We start from the raw sequence: 26,676 nt of genomic DNA on the forward strand, positions 1-26,676 counted from the left end.
TGTTCTTTCCACGGTTCTTATCTTCATTTCTCACATTGCATGCTTCTTTGAGAAGGGACCTGTTGGTCTTCTCCTTTGTCAAGCACAAAACACGTGTTTGTATGCTGAAGGGATGAAAAAAACAAGCTTCTCAGACTTTAGTGCTTAAGAACTAACTAGCTGAAGTCCCGTTTAAACTTTGGGGGCTATATCCCACTGAGCTTGCTCCCAAGCAAACATGGCTTGACTGGAGCTGCATAGCAGTTCAATAGTGACTAGGAAGTTCTTCATGCTGACAAAATTCCTGAAGATTTAGCATCACATGTTACTTACGGACTTAATGTCATGCTTAAAGATCCATGGGTACCATCTGCATCTCCAGCAGCTAGACAGCAACCTCTCCACTAAGTGACAATGCTATGCATTTCTTTTTACTAATGATGGTTGAGCTCACCCCAGTCTATGATTGGGTTGGATTGCTTTGAAGTGCCCTCCCCAGCAAAACCTGCAAGGGACCCTCTTGCCGAAAGAGTGCTCTGTAAGTAGGGAGCTATTGCTCCCTGGACCAGTTTTTCTGGGGATAGCCCTTCAAAGCAGCATTCCAGACAATGCAACAGAGAATTTCACCTTTGCTTTGCCTGGGGCAATGTCTGCAGACATCTAGGGGTGAAGAAAGTGACGTGTAGTTCTTTAGAATTACAAGTAATGCACAGCCCTAAAGCCAGTCGTTCCATGTACTGGATTGAATTACATCCAACAGATGATAAATGATCACATATGCAATGAAAAACCTGAAACAGGATTGGCACATATCAAGAAGTCCAGAGGAGAAAAACCAACTCCAAATAAGCTAATGTGTTTGCCTATAGAAGACTACAGAGATGCCGTGGTCTGAAATTGAGGCATCCATAAGGTTCCTCAGGAAAAGTGATATTTTAGACTAAAGACGAGTGATATGAAATGAGGGCTATCTGATAAACAAAATGAAACAAGGACAGAGCAAAAAGAAAACAACATTTTACCTTTTTTCTACTACAGAAAAACAAGCTGAACGGTTTAATCTTCGAAGTATAAAATGATACTCTGTTTCTCACAGAATTGCAGAGGAAATGGAACCATTTGGCACTGTCAGAAAGATTCACATGCATTTGCACTGCTCTCTTCTGTGAAAATAGTCCGGTTCGGCAAGTAACGTGCTGCCTCCCAGGCAAATACTTTGCAGCTATGCCTAAAGTGACATATGACTCAAAACAGACCTTTAATGGTAGCAGGGAGAAGTTCTTCTTCACTGCAAATGTTCGGACTGGCAAACTAAGTCAGGAGTTATTTTATCCTGATTATTCTTCCCCCCATTTCTTTTAAGAGAGTGTTCTGTAGAAAGTTTCTACTTACAGTGAAGCTCTTATTCTTTCCAATCAGGCCAAGAAAAATGTCAAAGGTTCAGAGGCTCAGGACCAGCTTTTTGTATTCTGGCACTACTTTTTGAATAGAGGAAGGTGCTTCAAACAAAAAGAAAACCCTTGGCTGAAAAAGAAAAGAGATTAAAGAAAAATAGGGGTCAGGTGGAAGCAAACTTACAGCAAAAGAGCAGACCTAGAACTTTTATAAAACATTCCCCAGGCACCTCTATTAGTCTGAATCCCCACCGGTCAGAATACGATTGCTGAGAGTCATAAAATAGAAACAGGAATTCAGGAACTATGCTGCCGTACCCAATCATTCAACAATCATACTCCATTTGCACCCACAACAGCATTCCATCCACTCAACTCTCACTTCAGTAAAACACTCAAGCATTTATCAACCAATAATCATGTGGAGGTAGATGTGTCCAGTGAATAAGAACAATCCAACAATAGGCGAAAAGCCAAAAAACCTGACACTAATTTCCACCCCATCTCTCATCTTATGTGATACAAACAAAGACCCTCTTCTCCATCACTCACCTGTAGAGAATTGTCCTTCCCTGCCAACAGACTCTGACTCTGTGGGGAGTTGGATACAGCCACCAGCACACCTGATGCTTAGTACCTTCCAATCAATCAATCATTCAGTTTGCCTTGAAGAACAATAATGCCCCAAGAACATCAAAAGCGGACAGCTCCTTGAATCTACACACCATTTGGCTGGGCATCTTGTCATTAAGATGCCAATCACAGTGATAACTTCTTCCGTGCAGCTCTTTGTGAGCTTCTGCTGACTTTATGAATATTGCCCTACATGTATTAGAGGACTTGTGTGAATAATCCCCTATGCAGAAGCTGTTTATGGCTACTTTTATGTCATGGAGGTATTGTGCTGATTCTCCAAAAAGCTATCAATGTCCACTAACCATGATGGCTGAGTACCAATTTCAGTGTCTGAGGCAGTATACCTCTGTACACTAGCTGCTGGGAATCACAAGTGGTGAGAGTGGTATTGATTTTGTGTCCTGCATACAGGCTTCTCATGGGCATCTGCCTGGTCAATGTGAGAAGAGGATACTGGACTAGATGGGCCTTTGGGGGGGTGTACACACACACACACACACACACACATTATGATGCTAGCTAATCTGTAGTTAGATGATCTATACTTCACTAATCAAGAAAGGGGCTTTTAGTGTTGTGACCAACATTGTCAAGGAAGGAATTCAATGTTGCTCTAAGGCAATTGCTCCATCAGGAAAACCACTTTGTCTTGCCATATGGAGTGATTCCCCACACCAACTCCCATGTGCTGTTCTAGGACATCTCCTTACCACCCTCCCTAAAAAAAATCCGGGGACATAGGGAAGCCCCAGTGCTCCCCCCCCAGGAGTTACTCAAGGGTACACAGTACCAGCACCTCTTTTTGTTGTTGATGAAAGGTGTGGCATTTACTGTAACAACTTCATGGTGAGTACTGGCACCTATTTCTCTAGAAAAAAAGCACTAGGAGCCCCATTGCATAAGCAGAAGTCCTTGTTCTGGGCTTCCACCAATGGGACTCATTAGGGGAGTCCCATGCTAGCACGTTTTCCTATGGAGAAACATTTGAATTCTGATCAGATTATGAGCATCCATGCATATGTCTAGATTTTCATTATTCTACAAAGAATTCATTTTGGGGTAGGAAAGGTCACAGCTACATCCTACACTTATTTATACCACTTTAATAGCCATAGCTATAGGGATGCAGGTGGCGCTGTGGGTTAAACCACAGAGCCTAGGACTTGCCAATCAGAAGGTCGGCGGTTCAGAAGGTCGGCCTAGGACTTGCCAATCAGAAGGTCGGTGGTTCGAATCCCCGTGACGGGGTGAGCTCCCGTTGCTCAGTCCTTCTCCTGCCAACCTAGCAGTTCGAAAGCATGTCAAAGTGCAAGTAGATAAATAGGTACCGCTCCAGCGGGAAGGTAAATGGCATTTCCGTGCGCTGCTCTGGTTCGCCAGAAGCGGCTTAGTCATGCTGGCCACATGACCCGGAAGCTGTATGGCAGCTCCCTTGGCCAGTAAAGTGAGATGAGCGCCGCAACCCCAGAGTCGGTCACGGCTGGACCTAATGGTCAGGGGTCCCTTTACCTTTAATAGCCATAGCTTCCCTGAAAGAAAACTGTAGTTTGTTAAGAGTACTGAAAGTTGTTACAAGACCCACACCACACATAGCTACAATTCTTAGCACCCTTAACAAACTACACTTCCTAGGATACTCTAGTGGACACCATGACTGTTATAGCACTTTAAATGTTTGGTGTGGATTTGACCAAAAAGATTTGGAGGTTGCATGATATTTTCTTTTTTAATCAGCTACCTCAGACACTCAAGCAATGAGGCTACAGTGAAGCCCCAAGGTCAACCTTAAAGTGAGTCATTATTTTATAGGAGCTTTATAATGTCCCACTTACATTTAAGAGTTGATAAAAACTTTTGTGAACCCTTTAACCATTTTGGAAGTATCACGGAGTTTCTTAAGCTCTTCTTGCCAGTTCTGAAACTCACACATTGATTTTCTTAAGATTGTCCTCAAACAAGGCACAGAAAATAGGTCCATGCCTGAAATTCATGTTCCTGCCAGACACAGTTCTTATGATATATTGCAACAATACATCAGAGGAAAAGGAGCCCTGTTGATCTATTGCTGCGCTACAGTGCACCCATAGAGAAGAAGGAGCGAGCAGAAGCTCCAGCTTTGAAAAACTGACCCTGCTTTTCAAAAGTTGTCTGCTGCTGGCAAAGGACTTTTACTCGCCCTTCCTTCCAAACTTCTCATTTAAACCATGCCAGACAGCAAAACTGAACATTCCAAAGTACAGCCTTTGCAGGTAATTTTTTAAAACTGCAGGTTTGTTTTTGTTTTCTGCTACTTGGAGAGCATCCAAAAGTTCTTCCTAAGTGCTGTAAAACCAATCCCTTAGTTGCCAAGTGTATGAGGTTGGTATAAATCCATTTAATGGACACACTCTCAATCTGAAAATAGGACAAATGCTTAGGAAATGGTGGAGGGCGAATATAACCGAGAAGAACATGCTACCATAAAAGAGCACGCAGGAGGAGAAAATGGAGCTCTTTGGTTGGATATTTTGCTTGAAATCAAAAAGAACAACTTTTTACTATTTCGTTTCCCTGAAGAATCCTTCCTGTTTCAAACCAGCATCTTAGAGATTAAATTTAATTAACTTTGTTTCAGTTGAAACAAAAGATGAGCCAGACTTTGTAATTAGCAGTTCATGTCCTGCATTAGTGAATTGCCCAATGGCAAATAATCTATCTCCCCTCCACCCGAGTTTCTTTCTTTCTTTCATCTATCATCTATCTATCTAGCTATCTGGCATTTGCAGTCCAAAGATAACCTGAACTTCAGGTGTTTGACCTATAAATGTAATTGCACCATTGCTTTCTGGGTCATCTTACTTTTCCTTCCTTCTTAACATTTTCTTTGATTTAAGCATGCAGTGAAGATGGCTCATTTAGTACATCTGCCTTGACTTCCTAGTAAATCCTCCATATGGCCCCTAATTCATAGTTTTTGGAATCTTTCGCAGTCCATAAAGCACATGCTCCTTCTTCTTCTCTTTAGCTAGACATAAAAGGGTAAAGAAAGACTGCAATAATTCCTTGAAATATAAAGTTAAACAAATAGATAGCAGCTAGGAATAAATGACTTACTTGCAGCGGGTTCTTCTCATTTCTCTTTTGAAGTTCATGCTAGAGCCTCCCTTCCAAGGTCTCCCCTGCTGAGAGAATATGAAATGCCTAACATGTTGATCAGGTTCAGATCAAAAGACAGGGAAAAGGGACTCTAACTTTGACTCTCAATTACTTCAGTGCACAAAGTTTCATTTGCATTAGGAAAAGGTATGTCTACTGAAACAGGGCATCTTTGAAAACTGTTTTTGTTTAAGGAAGCACATTTTTTTTCAGAAACAACTTTCTTGTTGCCTTTAAACTCCTTGGGTCTTGAATGTATATGGTACTATACTATGGGCCCTTCAAGATGGGTCCCTACGTTGTTTTTATCTGCCCTCTGCATAAGAGATCATTTGTCCTCACTTGCCTTACCTTGGTTACATTTTCCCTGTCTTGACCTAACATGTCATGTTGTGACATGGGCTTTTCCTTCCTTGTCCAGGCTTTGCCTTCTCAATCTGAGCTTCCCTACTGTGACTTAAACTGTGTTTAACTTGACCAGATTTTAGATGCCTTGATGTGATTAGACACTACTGATTCTCTTCAAACTAGATAGCTAACAAGTGTAACCATGGCAACAGTGGTGGACCTTGGCATAACAAATTTCCATGGTGCCCTGTATGACACTAAAATCCAGTGCCCCCTTGCCTCTCGCCTTTCATTGGACATAACAGTAGTGGCATCCACTGTGGCGCCTCAAAAGCTTCATATCCAGTGCAACTGCACCGGTCACGCTCCCCTAGAGCTGCATCTGATAGCACTGGGAAGACACCACTGGGAAGACAACTGGTACAACCATAGTGATATATGATAGTGCCTTGAAAATGAGCATATAAACACTGTGGGACCCGACGAAGAACACAGGAAAATGTGCATGTAGTGTACCCCCTCTTTCTTCCACCTTATATGACAACGAACACATAATATATTCATTATTATCACACTGCAAGTTTTTCTCTGAATGTTGACACGGCCTGTCCAAATATGTGACTTCCAGTATTTCAAATGCAAGAATTATTTGAAAAATTAAAGGCAATAACATGGGAGAATCCAGCTTGTGGTGATAATAATAATAATAATAATAAATTTTATTTATATCCCGCCCTCCCCAGCCGAAGCCGGGCTCAGGGCGGCTAACAACACTAAAATAGTGCAACATTATAAAAACATCATAAGAATTAATTAAAATCAAAATTGATGGCAACCATAAACTAAAGTATTGTAAAGATTGCCAAAGGAGGGAGTCAGGCTATGCCCTAACCAAAGGCCTGGTGGAACAGCTCTGTCTTGCAGGCCCTGCGAAAAGATGTCAAGTCCTGCAGGGCCCTTGTCTCTTGTGACAGAGCGTTCCACCCGGTTGGAGCCGCAGCCGAAAAAGCCCTAGCTCTAGTTGAGGCCAGCCTAACCTCTCTGTGGCCTGGGACCTTCAAGATGTTTTTATTTGAGGACCGTAAGTTCCTCTGTGGGGCATACCAGGAGAGGCGGTCCCGTAGATACGAGGGTCCTAGGCCGTGTAGGGCTTTGAAGGTTAAAACCAGCACCTTAAACCTGATCCTGTACTCCACCGGGAGCCAGTGCAGCTGGTATAGCACTGGATGGATGTGATCCCGCAGCGAAGACCCCGTAAGGAGTCTCGCTGCGGCATTCTGCACCCGCTGGAGTTTCTGGGTCAGTCTCAAGGGCAGCCCCACGTAGAGCGAGTTACAATAATCCAGTCTGGAGGTGACCGTCGCGTGGATCACAGTGGCTAGGTCAGGGCGAGAGAGGTAAGGAGCCAACTGCTTAGCTTGGCGGAGATGAAAAAATGCCGCCTTTGTTATAGCTGCAATCTGCGCCTCCATGGAGAGGGAGGTATCGAAGATTACACCCAAACTCTTAACGGACGGTGCTGGCACTAATTGCACCCCCGCAAGAGATGGGAGTTGCCCCCTCAATCCCATATCGTCCCGTCCCAGCCAGAGGACCTCTGTCTTTGAAGGATTTAACTTCAACCGGCTCCCACGTAACCATCCAGCCACAGCTTCCAAGCATCTGATCAGTGTGTCTGGGGCCGAGTCAGGATGGCCATCCATCAACAGATAGAGTTGGGTGTCATCAGCATACTGATGGCAGCCCAGCCCAAAACTCCGGACAAGCTGGGCGAGGGGGCGCATAAAGATGTTAAAAAGCATCGGGGAGAGAATCGCACCCTGAGGCACTCCACACACCAAGGAGTGGCGGGATGACAGTTCCCCCCCAAGCGCCACCCTCTGTCCCCGACCAGAGAGAAACGAGCGCAGCCATTGAAGGACTGTGCCCTGGATCCCCACGTCGACGAGGCGGTGGTCCAGAAGTTCGTGATCGACCATGTCGAAAGCTGCTGACAGATCTAGAAGAATCAGCAGCCCCGACCCGCCTCGATCCAGCTGTCTACGAAGATCATCTGTTAGGGCGACCAGAGCCGTCTCGGTCCCATGACCAGCGCGGAAGCCGGACTGGAATGGATCCAGAGCCGATGTTTCATCCAGAAACCTACCAAGCTGTTCAGCAACCGCTCTCTCAATCACCTTACCCAGGAATGGAAGATTCGAAACTGGGCGGTAATTGGATAGATCTAAGGGATCTAATGATGTTTTCTTTAAGAGCGGATGCACCACTGCCTCCTTCAGTTCCCCTGGGAATGTCCCGGTGCCAAGGGACAAATTGATGATATCCCCCAGGGGGGCCCGCACCTTGTCTGGACACGCTCTAATCAGCCAAGACGGGCACGGGTCGAGAGGACAAGTGGTGGGCTTTCCAGCTCGGAGGAGTCTGTCCACATCGGCTGGGGATATCCGGTCAAAGTGGTCCAATACTGGACCCGAGGACAGTCGAGGGGCCTCCAGTTCCTTTATTGTATCCAAATTGGCAGGGAGGTCATGGCGGAGCGACAGGATCTTCTCCGCAAAAAAGCTCGCAAATGCCTCACAGCTGTGTGTCGAATTGTTATTTAAATTTGGCTGTCCTTCGAGGGACGTTAAAGACCGAATTATACTAAATAATTGTGCCGGGCGAGAGCTAGTGGATGCAATGGAGGCCGAGAAGTAGGACTTCTTAGCGGCCTTCACTGCCATCTCGTAGGTTTTCATAAAAACCCTATAAGATGTTCTTGAGGCTCCGTCACGGGCACCCCGCCATACTCGCTCTAGCCGTCTGAGGTCCCGCTTCATTTTCCGGAGCTCCTCAGTAAACCAGGGAGCCCGGTTTCTGCGGGGTCGCAGAGGGCGCTTAGGTGCGATCTCATTGATGGCTGCCAGGAGCTGGGTATTCCAGCCCTCAACAAGCTCAGTCAATGAGTCGCCAGGGGGAGCAAGGTCCCGCAAGGCTTGACGGAATCTATCAGGGTCCATCAGCCTCCGCGGGCGAGCCCAAATCGGCTCACCACCTAAGCAGGGTGGGGGTGGAACGTCAATCCTGGCTTTCAGAGCGTAGTGATCAGACCATGGCACCTTCATCGAAGGAAACATGATCACATCTATACCGACGCCAAAGATCAGATCCAGCGTGTGGCCTGCTTGATGTGTGGGGCCCGAAACAAACTGGGAGAGCCCTAGTGTCGCCATGGAAGACACCAGGTCCAGAGCCTGTGAGGAGGGAGTGGCATCGGCATGGATGTTGAAGTCCCCCAATACCAATAGGTTAGGGAACTCCAAGGCCCAGCCGGCCACCGCCTCCAGCAGGCCTGACAGGGTGGCTGCTGGTGCGCTAGGTGGCCGGTACACCAGCCAGACAGCCAAGCTCACCTCGGAGCCCCACACTAGGCCAACACATTCAATGCCGGGGATCGATGGCGGTGGTAGAGCCCTGAAAGAACAATCTTCCCGGATTAATAGTGCCACCCCTCCCCCCCGGCCCACAGTCTGTGACTGGTGGAGGACGGAAAAACCCGGGGGCGCCATCTCTCGTAAGGTAACAGTATCCCCTTCGCGCACCCAGGTCTCCATCACACAAGCCAGGTCGACCCCCTGCGAGATGATGAAATCTCGCAGGGTGGCGGTTTTGTTGCCTATAGACCTGGCATTGCACAACACCAGTGACGGAGGTGAGTAATCCTTGCTCACCGTACCCTCGTCTCTCGGGATGGGGATGCATATCTACCCATCAGAGTTCAGTGGCTCTCCCCTGAATGGGGCAATTGTGCCCCTGAAGGACCAGGTGCAGTGCCTGGAAGTCATTTTGAACTCACAGCTGCCTATGGAGGCACAGGTTAATTCTGTGTCCAGGGCAGTTTCTGATTGAGGGGCTGGCATGGGTTGTGTTGCAGGAGTCACTGGGTGCATGCATGTTATCTTTTTGCTATTTTTGTATTTTCTGGTTTCTCTCCCCCCACCCCAGGGTTGAGGACACTTTGAATTTGGTGGCAATTCTGACAGCATAGCAGTGGTGTATTTACTTGAGCTCTTCACAACTAAAGAGACATTTAATTATACCACAAAACCAACAGACTTTAATTTTAACATCTGTTAGCTATGCGTCCATGCCAGTAACTATGTTTGGAAGTATTTGCCAAATATTTATTCAACAAGCTGCCTTGTACAACCAAATAATTGATTTGGTAGATGCAAATTGATTTTAAATGTTTCTCAAATCTGATTACAAAATGAAAGTTAAAGAGGTTGTTATATAGTTAGATCATCCTTCAACATTCTCCCTCCATCTTTTGGTTAAGTATAATTTGGAACAAGTGAGATTTGGCCGGTGCTTACTTTTGCATGTAAATATAAAGGGCATTTCCTGATCTGTCTAGCAGTTCTTGAGAGTCCATATGGGAACTGCCATGAAATTACTGGAGGTTCTACAAAGTATCAAGCCATACTGTTGTTCGATTTGCATTTATCTCAATAGTGCCTCACATGTCTCTTTTGTTTCTTCAATTTGGGTGATGTCCAACCAAGTCATATGCAATAGACTAACTGAAATGAAAGCTGATTAATGTTGGCTATTACCCATAGTCTGTTTACTTGATGTACTTACAGACTAGAAGAGATGAACCTCCAGACCATGGACCTATTTAGGTTCAACAAGGATCCCAAACAGTCAGGGAGACCACTTTCTCCTCTCCCATGTCCCCTGTACCTGACATCATATTTGATGTCAGCCATGAGACAGGTGAGGACACTGATCCAGAGGAACAACTTGGATCTCAAAGTGAGCTCATTGTTCCTTTGAAAGTGGGGCTCACTGACAGTGCCAGTCAGTGCCTTGAAGTTCTAGAGTAAATTGGATTCTACAGTGTTTCAGAGATTGGTTGTTTCAGGCTCTCAATGACAAAATTACTGTAGGGAAGCCTGACCCATGAAATAAAACATTTGCTGAGTAAAAAGGAATTCCTGCCCTCAAACCAAGTACCACATTTTAAAGGTGCTTTAAAAGTAAAAGCCATATTCCATGGTTAGGAACGGAAGGAGGCTTTTTAAGCAGACCGACCTATTACCAGTTTTGATGTATGATTCCTGCCACTATAATTTATGTACCAAGTAGGGAAGCCTGGCAATGAGTATTCCTCCTATTGCATTATTTCAGGCCCTTATGAGTTCCTTTGATTAAGCTGGGAACCGTCAGTCAGAAATGGTTATGTGATATGTACATTGTTATTTATTGATTCATATATTGCATTTCTCTAATTCCATACAATAAATCCCACTGGCGTTATTTACTGAATGTTTGCTGAGTCCCGTCAGCAAGCTTGATGTACTCCTGTGCAGAAACATGTGTAAAACTTTACATCTCAATTATTCTGTAAATTTACCAAATGCACATTATGTTTCCTTTAAGAGAAGGAGGATACGGAACAGAACTGAAACAAATATTCACTAATAAAATCATGGGGAACCTGTGGCCCTCAAGACACTGGCAGGCAACACAGCATGGCCTATGGTCAGGGTTGATGAGAGGAGTCTAGCAAAATATGGAGGGCCACAAGTTGCCAATTCTTACACTGATATTTGATATGAATTCTTGGATCCTCCTTTCAAGACATTCTTCTCTTTTCATGGCACACCATAAGGTATTTTATTGTAAATGGCCATTTGGTAAACACATAGCAATATCTAGTATTTGGTTTTGGTATATGCAAATAATAAGGACTTTTTATTGACCAGGGTCTATTACATGCTGTTTTATCACATGTTGAAATTTTCATGGGCCTAGTATTAGTTATAAAACCTATTTTAAATTAAAATGACACCATCACTTATTTTGGTTCTCTTTGGGTATTTTTAATTTCCTGCGAGGTGTTAGCTACTCTGAGAACCCCCTTGGGGTTGAACTGTATGTATGAACTGTTGGGATACTGCCAGGGAGACAAAGTCCATCATGGCCCCACGTCGCCTCCAGACGTCCATCGATCTCCCGTAGACACGCAGTATCAGCAATTAGCAACACGAACTCCAGAAATAGCTTGCCACATTCCAGGGCTGATGCACGCTCTTATCAGCAGATAATGCACAGCGAAAGATGCACGCAGGAGAGCATTATTTAAGAGTTTATTCTGTGTTAGTCAGAACACAGAAAAAACATGACCGCCTGCTTCAGCGTTCAGGCACCGAGAGAGAGAAACGAAAGCAATAGCAAAACATAAACATCCTGTGAACAGGAAATACGCAGACTCTGTGACTCTCAAAGCCTGATCCCTTTTAAGGTGGAACGGAAATATCCTAACATAAACAAAGTATCTGATACATTCTAAACTATGCTTCATGGATCACAGAAACATCTACATTATCGATCCCTGAACCATCAGCTCATGTTTGATACTCATTGGTAGGGTATTTTTGATCCAGTAGGATAGAAAAGATTATATAGCCCCCAGAATGCTTAAAAAGTGTGCTCATGCATGCAGGTGCGCATGCATGTGTGGCATGCACATGCATACATGAGTATACAGTGGTACCTCAGGTTAAGTACTTAATTCGTTCCAGAGGTCCTTACTTAACCAGAAACTGTTCTTAACCTGAACCACCACTTTAGCTAATGGGGGCCTCCCGCTGCCGCTGCGCCACCAAAGCACGGTTTCTGTTCTCATCCTGAAGCAAAGTTCTTAACCTGAAGCACTATTTCTGGGTTAGCGGAGTCTGTAACCTGAAGAGTATGTAACCCGAGGCGTATGTAACCCGAGGTACCACTGTACTTTTCAATCATTTTGGGAGTCTGTATAATGTTTCCCTCCAACTGCTGGATAGGTTGGCGCATCAGCTGCTTTATAATGCTGTAGCCCTGTGTGCATAGACAGGCCACACGAATAAGACCCACCCCACAGTTCTCTCTCATCCAGTTAGCAGTCTAACCAGAGCAAGGATGTCCATTGTAAGACAAATGGACACCTGACCATGTGATTGAATTAATTCCACTGATATGTCCTATAGTGTAGGGTCATACCAGGAGGAATTGGTTCCCATGCCAACGTACAGGTCTGCAAGGGGGACAGGGGGTCACAGAGATGATAGTTTCACTTCCCTCCATGCAATTGCTCTTGCCTCTCATGTGAACAAAGTCAAACCAAAACAGTTTGTGAGCAGAGCCAACCGAAGATATTTAGCTGCCTGAAATGAAAGATTAGATGGTAACCCACACTCCTATTCCATGTCCATGAACCAACTGGCAGCTGGATCTTACTTTGACACTAGGGAAAGGGCATCCTCCTCCACTATACCCAAGGGCACCAAGTTACTTTATGGCAGTGGTAACCAATGTTGTGTCCTCAAGATGTTGCTGGAACTTATCTCCCTATCAGGCCCAGGCAGCAAAGCTCAGAGATGATGGGAGTTGGTGGCAGTATGATAGGGGCAATACTGGCTCATATACAGAATGTATGGGCCAAAGATACCATAATCAGCCACTAAGTAAAACCAACCAACCAACCCTGAACTCCCCACTCAAGAGAACATATTGTCACCCCAGACCTATCAGCTAGTAGAAACAAAGAAGATAGAAGAAGAAAGGGGGGGCAGAAGACAACTTGGATTTCCCAATGCAAGCATCACAGTGGTGCTATCCATCTATCATCTATCTATCTATATCTGTCTCTATCATCTATCTATCTATTATCTCTCTCTCATTTATCTATCTATCATCTATCTATCTATCTATCTATAATCTCTCTCTCTCTCTCATCTATCATCTATCTATCTAGCTAGCTAGCTAGCTATATCTATCTATCATCAGAAATGGCCCTCCCCCCCCCAAAAAAAAACCTCTACAGAGATTATGGAAGGCATCAGTGTGTTTCATTTATCGAAGGGAAAGAAATAATATACCAAATGGAAAGAATGCATGCTTTCTTAAAACAAGATCGCCCACAACTATAGTGAATAGCATTCATCAGATATACTGCAAGCTTCCACAGCACTACTCATAAACAAAGGAAAGATGAAGAATTCTGAAACCTTTTCAACAATCTTTCGGAATTATTCATGAACAAAAGCATTTTCAGGGAGAAAACATTAACAAGCTTTTTAAAGGTAGTTTTATTCAAGTCACCTGCCATGCAGATGTAGCCTACATACACAAGAGAGTTATCAGCAAACCTGTGATGTCTACAGGAGTATAAAAAAACCGGGGGGGGGGGGGCTAATGAGAGAGGGAATCTCCCTATATAGTCCAGTAAGGACTAATGACCACAGAATGCTGACTGACTGAAAAGAAGAAAACAGACAGGAGGGTGGGGCTCAAAAAGGAAGATGGCAACACATAGAAGAAGAAGAAGAAGAAGAAGAAGAAGAAGAAGAAGAAGAAGAAGAAGAAGAAGAAGAAGAAGAGTAGTAGTAGTAGTAGTAGTAGTAGTAGTAGTAGTTTGGATTTGATATCGCGCTTTATCACTACCCGAAGGGGTCTCAAAGCAGCTAACATTCTCCTTTCCCTTCCTCCCCCACAACAAACACTCTGTGAGGTGAGTGGGGCTGAGAGACTTCAGAGAAGTGTGACTAGCCCAAGATCACCCAGCAGCTGCATGTGGAGGAGCAGAGACGCAAACCCGGTTCCCCAGATTAGGAGTCTACCGCTCTTAACACTACACCACACTTGTGGTGTATACATGGGTATAAAAGAGTAGACTGAAAAATCAAATTGTCCCTGTAGCTTTTCGGTGGGAACCAGGAAACAGCCTATTTTTAAATACTGTTCCCAGAAAATGGAATTAAAATTTCCCATTAAAATCAGCGGGAAATCAAAGACACTCTACTCCCCCTGCCAAAAAAGGAAGTCCAAAATAGCCATCAAAAGTAGCCAAACGTAGACTGAGCATACTTCTTGGGCATGGAGCTGATAGGAGCAAGTGGCAGTGAGTCCTGAATATTTTCTATGTACCATTACCAATCTCAGCTCTCTGGGGTGCCAGTTGGTAAAACATCATCACCTACACACTAGATGGAGAAATATCTTCATAGGAAGCACAACTGTAGAAATGGATAATACCTCTATGACCACCATCCTCATCACCACACACACACACACACACACACACACACCACCAATGAAGCAGTTCTCTCCAAAACAGCCCAGTGAGGACTGAACCACCCTGCTTGGTATTTGTGGAGGAAACCCAGTTGGATGGGAAACAGAATGGAGTGTCTGTAACCCTGAATGTCCATACCATTATCTAGAAAGTGACAGACTCGGGCACATAAAAGTTCTTTGGCTATCCTGGCTACCATGCAAATGGTATCTGGCATTTTGTTTAAAAGAAGCAAAATTTCTGAAGTCCTTTTATTCTTCCTTGCAATCTTGCAAATAAATACTCAACATATTTTCAATAATCATGTTCAGCATTCTCTGAAGATGGCTGGTAGTTACCTTATGATCATTAAATTCTTTTCAAATTTTAATCTTTTCTTCACAGCTTCAAGAAACAGTAGATAACTCCTACAGTAGGTTAGTAAATATTTACCATAGAAATGAAAGGAAGGTTTTTTAAGATACGGTATGCCTTTTTAGTTATTCCATCTGGGTTTGGGTTTTTTAGGGTTGAGGTTTTGTTTTATTTTTGTTTTGTTTTGTATTGTTACTTACTTTCTGTTACACAGTTCTTTTTAAGGAATGCAAAAATAACAAGACAGATGAGAAAAACTAGTCGTTAGGAAAATCAGCACCAGTTAAAAACAGAACAGCAAAGTAGATGCAGAAAGAAAATATTAATACAACTATCTATCATAAACTTTAAGCTTTCAATAGGAAAACTTGCAGCCTGATCCTATTTTACTTAGAAGCAAGACCCAACCAAGTTAAATTTGGCTGACTCTCAAGGGAGGGTGTGCCGCTTTGCAGGCAAACCTGGGCTGTTTTATTTCTCCATACAACGGCAGAAAGAGAAGACAACCACAGGATTGATTTGAAGTTCACCCATTTTATCCTCACAACCACCTGTGAGTTACGCTTGGATAAGGAGTCACCCAGTGAGCAACATGGCTGACAAGGCATTTGAAACCAAGGTGGAATCTACACACATATAAAAAAATGCTGTGAAAAATGCTTATTTTAAAAAACGTTTTGAAAAATACATTGAATTTTGCATAGCTCACTGTTGCCATCTTGTGTCACATGTGTATATTGCACTTTACAAAACATTTTATTTACATCCGGGTTAGCGCCTCCAGCATTGGTGGATTTCCTCTGATCGGGAGGAATCTGCTCCATGGAAATTAGGGTCTGGCCGCCACGGCGAAGGCGGAGACCCACTAAAAACCACAGGCGGGAGAAGCCTGTGGACGTGGGATTCGGCTGGCACCTTTTGCGCCTCCCCTACTTGCAGGGAAACCCGGTTTCGGGGATCCGGAGCGACGTGGGGTGAGCGGCGCGATGCTTCGAATTGACTGCTTCTTTCACAGTGAAGCCACATTGCTGTTGCCGGAGAGCGCTGACTTTTTCCTGTGGACAATTGGACTTTAAACAACTACCCGTGAGTAGAATGGAAAATTGGATCTTTAAACATCTTAATTTGGCACCGAAACGGGAAGGTTTCAAACAGGAAGTCCGCCTTCCTCTTTTGTAAATAGATTGAAGCAAAGACGTTGTAAGCTAAAATCTGGAAAGCCTTTTGTAAAGGATTAAATCTCCATCGGTTAAAATTACTAAACCCCCCTTGGAAGCAGGAGAAGAGGGGGGAAATTTTAGATCGCCTAAGCCTGCAGGAGAGAGAGTGAAGAAAGATAAATTACCACCGTTTTGAACCTGGGAACGGGCTGCCAGTAAGATCGACGTTTTGGGAAAGTTCATTGACTGTGAATAAAACGTATGTTGACAGATAGTTAAATAAGAGAAATATATTGTTTCCATTGTTTCCTTTTGCACTTAAGAAGGAGCAAAAGTAACTGAAAATCGAAACTAACTTTGTTGCTGGATCTATGTTTAAAAGGACATAATACAAATGCAAATAGAAATTGTTTCCCCTAGAGGGAGCTTTTGAAACTGTTGCAGGAGTGGAGCTGGGGAATTTTCCAGCTGCAGAGATTAAAGACCGTGAGAATCAGAGATCGACCTTGGACAAGAATGTCGACAGAAGAAGCCTTAGTGATTGCATTTTGCAAGACAAGTGCTTTATTGGAACAGCTTCATGAGAAGACGGATGTGATAATTATTAAAATTGACAATTTGGGACAAAAAATGACTGATTTGGGACAAAAAGTGAATACCTATACAGAAACTACTCAGGAATTGATTCAGGAATCTGTTTTGACATGGCAAGCTGTGGAGAAGACGAAGGAGAAAGTTGTTGTTGAACCTCAAGTAATACAAGTGGAGAGAGCCCCGGCCTTACACCCGCTTGGATTGGAGAAGGAAAGTTGGATAGATCCCCTTATGCAGGGATGTTCTGGCTTTTGGGATCTGGATTTGGGTCAGGGGGAGATTGGCGTTGTGGGGGCCTTTAGCTTTGGAGGGATTTTGAAACACCCTCTGAAATATATTTTGGACTTTAGTTCTGACTATGGAGAATGGGCTGACCTGTCGAGAAGGAATAAAGACATTGTTAAGTTGGAGTTTCCCCGAGATCTACTCCTCAGTGCCAAAGGAAGGAAATTAAGAACAAGATCAGCAGAAGATAAAGTAAAGTGAATGTATAAATATGAAGAAGATCTGCAGAAGGGACATGGAAAAGAGTTAAGAGCCTCGGACAGAAGATCACCAGGTTGATGGACCATATCGAATTGATAGAAAGGACTGACAGAATCCGAGACCAGGGAGAAGATTTATTTAGAGAAATATTGTAAAATTAATGAGTGTTAGAAAAATGTTGGAATGAAATTATACGTCTTTAGTAGAAATGTTATAAGGAGTTAAGTATAAATAAGTTTTAGGGTTTTAATGGTAAGATAAGGTTAAAATAAAATGAGACAATTAAAGGACAGGAAACAGTGAAAGATGGAAAGGATTTGCTGAAATAATTAATAACTAGAATACAAAAAAGGGAGGTGTGAGGAGGTCGATGAAACAAGTCAATGAAAGATAAATATATGGAAATATTGGATGTGTTTTTAATTGTTCTTGCTTTTGTTTTTGTTTTGATGTATTGTGTCTTTTGTTTTGTTTTATATGCACTGTAATGTATTTATTTGTATTGTTTACTTTTTTCTTTCTTTTTTACTTTTTTACTCTTTTTTCTGTAATTCTTAAACTTTTAATAAATATTATTATTTTAAAAAAAAAACATTTTATTTACAGCTGTGTAGCTGAATCCCAAGTCTCTATGGTAGCAGCCTAGCATTCTAATGACCACACCATCTGGCTAATATGTGGAAGTATGTACCTGACTGCTTATGCTTCCTGAACTTAAATGGCTGTATGGGAGGTGTTTACCTCATGATCTCATATCCGGGCTTTGACTGAAGCATGAGCATTCAGGCTGGCTGATAAGTGCAGACCACTGGTGAGATTATTAGTGAAATGAAGAAAGAACATTCACAAACATCCCCTCAAAGTAAGATAAGTGTGGCAATCTAGTCATGAGAATTTCTCCAACATTTCTCTTCCCTTTGATTATTTAACTTTCTTTCCTCATTAACTGATGGGAAATGGGGGGCGGGATTTTTTTTTTTAGTAGAAGAATAATATCAGCTGGTGTCTGGTCTCTGATCTCTGATGTGGCTGAATTTGGTGCTGACTGGAAGTTTGTAGTCCATTGGGTAGATGGCTCCTACTTGGAGGTTCTGAAAACTGCATGGTCTCTAGTTCTTAAGTTCCTCTTGAAAATCGTCTGCTTGTACTTCCATATCCCAGTTCAAATGTCAAGACTCACAGATATTACACCCATGTTTGAGATGACCTGCAGAGCACAGGTACCCTGCAGGCCAGTTCTGTAGGGGGTGACAATACAGTCCAAGTATGGCAAAAGTGGTTTCCTGAATTCCCCCCGGGCGAGGGGGACTTCCTATGCCTATGATGACATGAAAAAGCAAAACAGAGAGAATGAGATCAAAGATCACCATGCAGGTAAATGGTACTGACTTGCATTGCCCTTAGGGTGATCTTAGAGTACAAGAACACACGTAGGCAGAATGAACTCAGAAAGCTAGAGAGAAAATGGAGCACTGCAAAGGGTCAGAGAACTTTGCTACTAAGAAAAGAAAAGAAAAGAAACTACCTCCTTTTTAAAAAAAGATTCATCATGGAAGAATATTCTCACTTTCCACCTCTATATTCTATTCACCCCCACCCCAGTGGTTGAAATACTGGCCCAGTACTGGATTAAATACTCTAACTTCAAATCCCTGCTTGTTTTGACTCTTACACTGTGATAACTGAGCACATTTAAGGCTAATTCCTGTTGGAACCAAATTATGTAAAAGTAAAAATTATGTGTGTTATCAGAAAGAGGCCCACAACTTACAGTAAAAAGAAATGGTTAATTCTCCCAAGATACTGTTTAGAGATGGGGGGGAAATACGATATCAGTTCTCTACGAGAACATCACACAGTCCTACTACTGGGAAGCAAGATAAGTATGTGATCACTCAAAAAGGTTTAGTAGTGCAATAACCATACATTTGCACTACAGCCCTGGGGATGATATAAAAATTCAAGGAAGAATATTCAGCTTCTTATAGAAATGATGTTAGCATATAAAACCATGCTCGATTTGAATGACTTTTTCTCAGGTACTAAAATAAATTAAAGGAGCTGCCTTGAACCAATGGCTTATGCTTCACACTTTATTGGGTTGGAAACCTACAATTCATTCCTGCAAACGTGAATAGCGGATGGCTTACTTGAGCATCATTGCTCCCGTGGTGGTGCACATGGGAAGGAACTGCCAAGCAATCCTTCTTTTTTGACGTACATAGGCTTCCATGCGGCATCTTGCTGGAACAAGCCAATGGCCCATCTAGTCCAGCATCCTGTCCTCACAGTGGCCATCCAGATGCCTGTGGGAGACCCTCAAATAGGACACAAGCACAAGAGCACTCTCCCCTCCTGCAGTTTCCAGCAACTGCTATTGCCTTTGACCCTGGATGTAGAGTATATAGCCATTGTGGCCAGAATTTGTCTAATCCTCCTTTAAAGCCATCCAAGTTGGTGGCCATCACTGCGTCCTGTATGAAGGAGTTCCAGTAGGTTAACTATACACTTGTTGTTTAGTCATTTAGTCGTGTCCGACTCTTCGTGACCCCATGGACCAGAGCACGCCAGGCACTCCTGTCTTCCACTGCCTCCCGCAGTTTGGTCAAACTCATGCTGGTAGCTTCAAGAACACTGTCCAACCATCTCATCCTCTGTCGTCCCCTTCTCCTTGTGCCCTCCATCTTTCCCAACATCAGGGTCTTTTCCAGGGAGTCTTCTCTTCCCATGAGGTGGCCAAAGTATTGGAGCCTCAGCTTCAGGATCTGTCCTTCCAGTGAGCACTCAGGGCTGATTTCCTGAAGAATGGATACGTTTGATCTTCTTGCAGTCCATGGGACTCTCAAGAGTCTCCTCCAGCACCATAATTCAAAAGCATCAATTCTTCAGCGATCAGCCTTCTTTATGGTCCAGCTCTTACTTCCATACATCACTAAACTATACACTTACAGGGAACTATTATAGGGAGGGAACGCAGACTGAAACCTATGGAAGACTTAAGGAGTCGAGTCATGGATTGGTTACAATACCACCAGTTACATGAGATGTTTAAGTCAGATTTTAAAATTGGATTTTTGGACCAAAGCTCACAATTTGAAAGAGAATTATTACAGAACAAGGATAAACATTTGTTTAAAATTTATAATTTTCTATTGGAATGGGAAGCAAAAGATGAGCTTGTTAAAGCTTCAGTGACACAATGGGCAATAGATGTAGGACATAGTATAGACTTAAACCTTTGGGAGAAACTTTGGAAGTATGATTTGAAATTAACTGCATGTTTTTCACCGAAAGAGAATTATATGGAAATGATTAATCAATGGTATCTAACTCCAAGTAGGTTGGCCAAGATGTATAAATCAGAATCTGATGTGTTGGAAATGTAAAGAAATTGAAGGTGTTTTTTTTCTTATGTGGTGGACATGTGAAAAGGTAAAAGAATATTGGGAAATGATTTATAATGAGGTAAAAAAAATGTTTAAAATAACTCCCTGCTTCCCCCAAAAAACACTGAGTCCTTTTTGTTCGGAATAATCTGGACAGAAATTCCCAGATGTTAGAAAAAATTATTTATGTATGCTACTACGGCAGCTCAAGTTTTGTTAGCCCCAAACTGGAAAGTGAGAGAGGTCCCAGGTAAAGAGGACTGGAAACTTAAAATGTTAGACTATGCAGAACTTGCAGGTTTAATGTATAGAATAAGAGAGCAAGAAGAACATATGTTTAAAGAAGAGTGGAAAACATTTAGTGACCATATGGAAAATAACTGCACACAGCTGAAAACGCTGGCAGCATTAAGATAAAATCAACAGTGTAATTATTGTTTGAGGGATGTAAAAATGGAGAACTGACAAAAATGGTTTTAGTAAAATATGCAGGGAAAGAAGATAAATAAAATGAACTGAGGAAGGAGAGGGAAGGAAGTCATTGGATATTCAATGGTATGTAACATGTTTGTTTGGTTTGTAAAACTGAAAAATCAATAAAAAATATTATTTAAAAAATAGCTCCATAGTACAGGTTGTTGTGTTGCTTATGCAAAGGCCAGGAAGCCAGGCAACTAGGGAACTCGCTGCTCCCCCCATGTTTAGAAATGGCAAGATAAAAAAGTAATTATTATTTTTATTATTATTACTTCATACCCTGACCCCTTCACACACAAACATTTTCCTCATAAGGCAAGCTTATAGACAGTTTCAGTAGATTCTTGTCTACAGCATTTTTGTATGTCTAAATCACTGACATGCCAGAAAGTACATCAGGAGTGCCTGGTTCAACTTGTGCAACTCATACAGATCCCATCAAGACACCCTGCCTCAGTTTAGAAATTGAGATTTGTCTAAATCCAATGCACCCCAGTAGTAATTATGCCCCCAGTGAGGTACTGCACATATTGTGCAGCCTTGCAGTCAGATTCTCATTTATACAATTCTTCACACCAAAATGGGTGAATGTATCCAAACTGCATAAACCATAAACCCGAGAATGTTCTCAGTGATTGTACCCTTTGCCATAATACCTGGGGGGAAAGCCCTTGTAGACAGGGAAATGCTTTATATTTCATGAATTGTAAGGGTTGTATATCTCAACAGCATTTATAAAATCAATGCAACGTAATTTCATAAGAGGGAAAGACAAGTGAAAAATACTGCCATATAAATCAAAACTATGAAAAATAAACATGTCACAGACATCCTGGATTGAAGGACAACTAGAATTAAAAACAAAATAATGGCTGAACACAAACCACAAAGTATTATACTCATGGGGCAACTTAAGTAGGTAGGCATCTGTTAGATGCCAAGTGCGGTAGCACAAATTTACAGAGGACAATGTTGTGGTCCAGAAGGCACTCAAGAGGTCAACCACGCAAAATCTCCACACTATTTGTGGGTGATGAAATTGAGTGGATGGCGGGGTGGGGGAGAGGCATTTTTAGAATATTATTGGGGGGGGGGAATTGATTCACATAAATATATGGAAGCTGAAGTCCAACAATATCTGGAGGACCAGGTTCTTGAGACTCTACCTGTAGTTCCCAAGGGCTTTGAGGTTGAAGGGGGGTCGTAATCACAAATTTTGGATGGAAAAATTACAAGCAGCTCCATTCAATCACACTTCAATTGCTTTCCCAAGCTAGTCATTAATGGTTTCTCCATCTTCTTTTTGTGGGAATCCTCTGAAGTGTGCCAAACACAGCCTAAACACCTGAATCAGAAACACTGTTTAAAACCCTATAAAATAACCAAATCTACACTCAATATTTTTCTTTTGGTTGTAATTTACAATAAATAACACTTTAACACTTTTGGATTCTTAAAACAAACATCTCACCTGGTGCTCAATCTCTTGGAGTTAACATATAAAGCTTCTTGGCGATCACTTGTAGCCGAGTAAGGTTGTCTTCCATAAACATGTTTTTAACAATGAGTCTGTAAGTGACTGTGGAGGCCAATTCTGGATCCACATGTCTTTCCACAGTGGGAAAATTGGTTTCCGGGCGGGAGTTGATCACGGTATGGATTTGCCAAGCGTGCCTTCCTCTTAGCATGTTTCTTCCTTGTGTCCTGAGTTCGAGTGTCTTCAAAGCCCATGACACCTTTGGTAAAGGCTGTTTTCCAATTGGAGTGCTCGCAGGCCAGTGTTTCCCAGTTGTCAGTGTTTATACTACATTTTTTTAGATTTGCCTTGAGACAGTCTTTAAACCTCTTTTGTTGACCACCAGCATAGAGTAGTTGCTTTGGAAGACGATCATCGGGCATCTGCACAACATGACCAGTCCAACAAAGTTGATGTTGAAGAATCATTGCTTCAACACTGGTGATCTTTGCTTCTTCCAATACACTGATATTAGTTCGCCCGTCTTCCCAAGTGATGTGTAAAAAATTTTGGAGACACCATTGATGAAATCTTTCAAGGAGTTGGAGATGGCATTTATAAGTGGTCCATGTTTCACAAGCATATAATAAGGTTGGTAGTACAATAGCTTTGTAAACAAGCATTTTGGTTTCCCTGTGAATGTCCTGGTCCTCAAACACTCTGCAATTCAATCAGGAGAAACCCGCACTCGCAGAGCTCAGGCGATGCTGGATTTGGGCATCAATGTTGGCCCTTGTGGAAAGATAACTGCCTAAGTAGGAGAAGTGATCAACATTTTCCAATGTTACACCATTGAGTTGGATTTGTGGCGCTGCAGAGGGGTTATTTTGTACTTGTTGGTGCAGCACTTTGGCTTTTTGGATGTTGAGTGATAGGCCAAGCTTTTTGTAAGCTTCTGCAAAGATATTTAGGATGGTTTGGAGGTCATCCTCTGAGCGTGCACACACTACGTTGTCATCAGCATACCGTTCAATGTCTTGTAGTTAACATATAAAGCTTGTACAACCTAGAACCAGGTTATCTAGCAGATAACCTTCAATATATGACAGGACCATCACAGAGATAATCAAAGGGGAATTTTTCTGACCATGCCATGACTAGGGCTGGGCGATATCTCGTTTTCAACATTGTGATAGATCAGCAGCTAAATACTGTGAAATGTGATGCAGATATCACGATGCCTGGAATGTATCTCAACTGCTTTCTCCTTCCCACCTTAGGGGAGGAGGAAGCAGTCAAAATACATAGCCCAACCCTGCAGCTGAGCAAGCCCCCATACCGCTCTGGCTCATGTGAGCTGAAGGGGCATGGAGGCTTCCTTAAATGGCTTGCTTAAACTATGTTGCTGCTCTTCACCCTGGACCCAACCCTTTTAGCACAGGCATTCTTGAGAATTGGGGGAATGGTTCCACCCCTTCCTCTGATAGTTTCAGCTGGTCACAATCTGGAAGGTCCTACAAGGAGACCCTTGGCACCAGCTTCAGGGGACACTGCTGCTCCTCAAGGTCCTCAATCTGTGGAGTGTCTGCTTCATCATCCAAGGACTCTGTTTCTGGTACCACGTTGGGGCTAGGTGTGACATATATTTATGTTGCACAGCCATGGATAGAGGGCATGGGGGGTGTATTAAATTTGAGATTTAACATTTCTAATATCAGCTAAACAGTGAGTGCTATGTTAACAGGAAACAAAGATTGTCAGAGGACAGGGACAGATCCTAGACATTAATGGCACATGTTAACAATGTCATCATTTTTCAAAGCTTTGCTTAAAGAAGAAATAATCCTTTCATAACACAGAAATAGATTATAAAAAGATTGATCTGTGTCTTTTGATGAATAACAAACCAAACGAGGTGACACTACATATTTATCAAACCTTATCAGCCAACAAGAAAATATATCTGGCAGCTCAACTGTTTCAACTTCTAAGATAATATCTCCATGGAACACAATGTCAAAAAATACCATATGTCTGTCAGTGCAATTTGTATACAAGACTACAGCCACTGGGTGCAACCTGTCCTGATAGGAAGCAATAGCACAGCTCCCACTGAGTTTCTGGATTTAGGTTTTCATAATGGATGAATTGTGGCTTATTATTTAATAACACATAGCACAGAAGCTTTTATTTTGATTTTGACAGTCTTGATAAAGCCTAGGGCACCCTTGCTTTATTTAATGCAGGGAAGTTAAATACAGTAGTACCTTGGTTTAAGAACAGCTTAGTTTATGAACAACTTGAATTAAGAAAGCTGCAAACCCGTAAGTAGGTGTTTTGATTTGTGAACTTTGCCATGGAAGCAGAACATGTTCCACTTCCTGTTGAGTGTGTTCCATTTGTAAATTGAGTCCCCCGCTGCTATGGGAAAGCACGCCTTGGTTTAAGAATGCTTTGGTTTAAGAACGGACTTCTGGAATGGATTAAGTTCGTAAACCAAGGTGCCACTGTATATTGTTGCACACTACCCTAATCTTGGAATGATGCAAGATTCTAGGGATTCCAGGCGCTTACCCAGGGTTTGGTTTCCTCAGAATGAGGGACAACTGAGACTGGGGTGTCTTTATGATATATGGTTTATTTACACATATATTCAACCTGAACCTATGACTCAGGGGCTCACAGCATTAATACCTCAAGAAGGTATTGCAACTCCCATGGCCACAGAACGACAACAAGGAGGCAGCCAGTCTAGCTTCTCTAGGAAGGGAGTTCCAAAGTCTGGGAGCAGCTACAGAGAAGTGCGTAGTTTTATGAACATTGCATAACTTGAAGGGAGTGCCAGAGTGCCAGATAAAGAGACTAGGTGAAGAAGAGGTTGATCATACCTGTGCAAGGACTACAATACTAAATGTATTGTTTTGGGAATGTGTGTGAATGATTTTGGATACTTACCCTTCCCCATGTTTTCCACATGGATTTTTTTCTAATTCCCTTCTTATTCCTTGATCTCACTGGAAAGCGAGTTAATGATTTTTACTGTTTCTGCAAATAATACAATTTTAGTATATTATATGTATTAATATATATTGTACTATTATAACCATATAGACCTACACACACACACACATGCATATATACATTAATACTGATATAGCAGAAAAGTAGTACTGGGTAGAATTTGTCTTTTTTGTACATTTATTTAAACATTTTAAAAATATATACATAACTAAACTATATGCACATGACGGATTTGTTTTGTTGTTTTGTTAATAATTATTTCCTGTGTGCTTTACCAGTAATTTTATCAGGCACAAGCTTAAAATGCCTTTTAAATTAATTGTTCTATATTTTTTCTAAATAATAAAACAATTTTACATATGATACATATAATATACATATTTTTTATCGATTTGCATGTAATTAGACAATACACAAGCAACTCAGACCTAAGCAGATGCCTGATACAAGAATTGGTCCAATGTGGCAAATCTTAATCTGAGTCAGAACTGCCAAAATCCATATACTGTATATAAAACCATTTAAAGTGGATTCCTCCTTCATCTCTGTTTGTAATTTTTATTTTTTCTCCAAGACCATATCAAATTACCCATAATTATTTCCCCTCCTCCCCCATCACTTTTCAACAATAAAAAGTGGAAGATTCTTTTGATCAGACAGTGCTCCATTTCTCAAATTATTGCAACAGAATCTTCATTTATTATTTTATTATTAATAAAGAGCTTAATGCCTAAGCCCACTTGTCTCTTTTTTAATGTTTCATTTCAGCCTAGCTACTATTTTTTAAAAAAGATAATACCTTGCATCTTGCATCTACCATTTGGGATCTGGGATCTTAGAAAAACAGATGAGCCATTGAATGTATCAGACACAAATAAAGAAAGCCAAACTCTGGCAGACATGCCCGTATTTACATCAGAATCAATAGGACAGTTGGCTGCATTTAGCACGGGACAGTGTTTTACACAGCCAGCATGATGGTATAATTGCTAAAATGTCAAAGTCAAGTATGCAATGGTGACATATCTGATGTTGTACATCTAATGAAGCACACTTTTATAGACAATTCCTTTGTCATCCGACAAAGACACTGATAATTTATTTATTTTTAAACTTGCTGTACTATTAACAACCTCTTCTATTCCTACTA

General features: G+C 42.2%; 1 long non-coding RNA gene across 2 annotated transcripts; it reads right to left on the minus strand.

The window, feature by feature from the left end:
• Nucleotides 1–1,386: 1,386 nt before the first annotated feature.
• On the minus strand, nt 1,387–25,519 carry LOC310701438. Of its 2 annotated transcripts, none has more exons than XR_014523047.1 (3): nt 25,461–25,519; nt 5,103–5,170; nt 1,387–1,503 (listed from the first exon to the last, which is right to left on the minus strand). It is a non-coding gene; the product is annotated as an uncharacterized lncRNA (long non-coding RNA). The 2 variants fall into 2 exon arrangements; XR_014523048.1 differs by lacking the exon at nt 1,387–1,503 and adding an exon at nt 4,926–5,013.
• Nucleotides 25,520–26,676: the final 1,157 nt, after the last annotated feature.

This window comes from Podarcis liolepis (assembly GCF_965112155.1).
Source record: "Podarcis liolepis genome assembly, chromosome: 1".
Classification (NCBI taxonomy): Eukaryota; Metazoa; Chordata; class Lepidosauria; order Squamata; family Lacertidae; genus Podarcis; species Podarcis liolepis.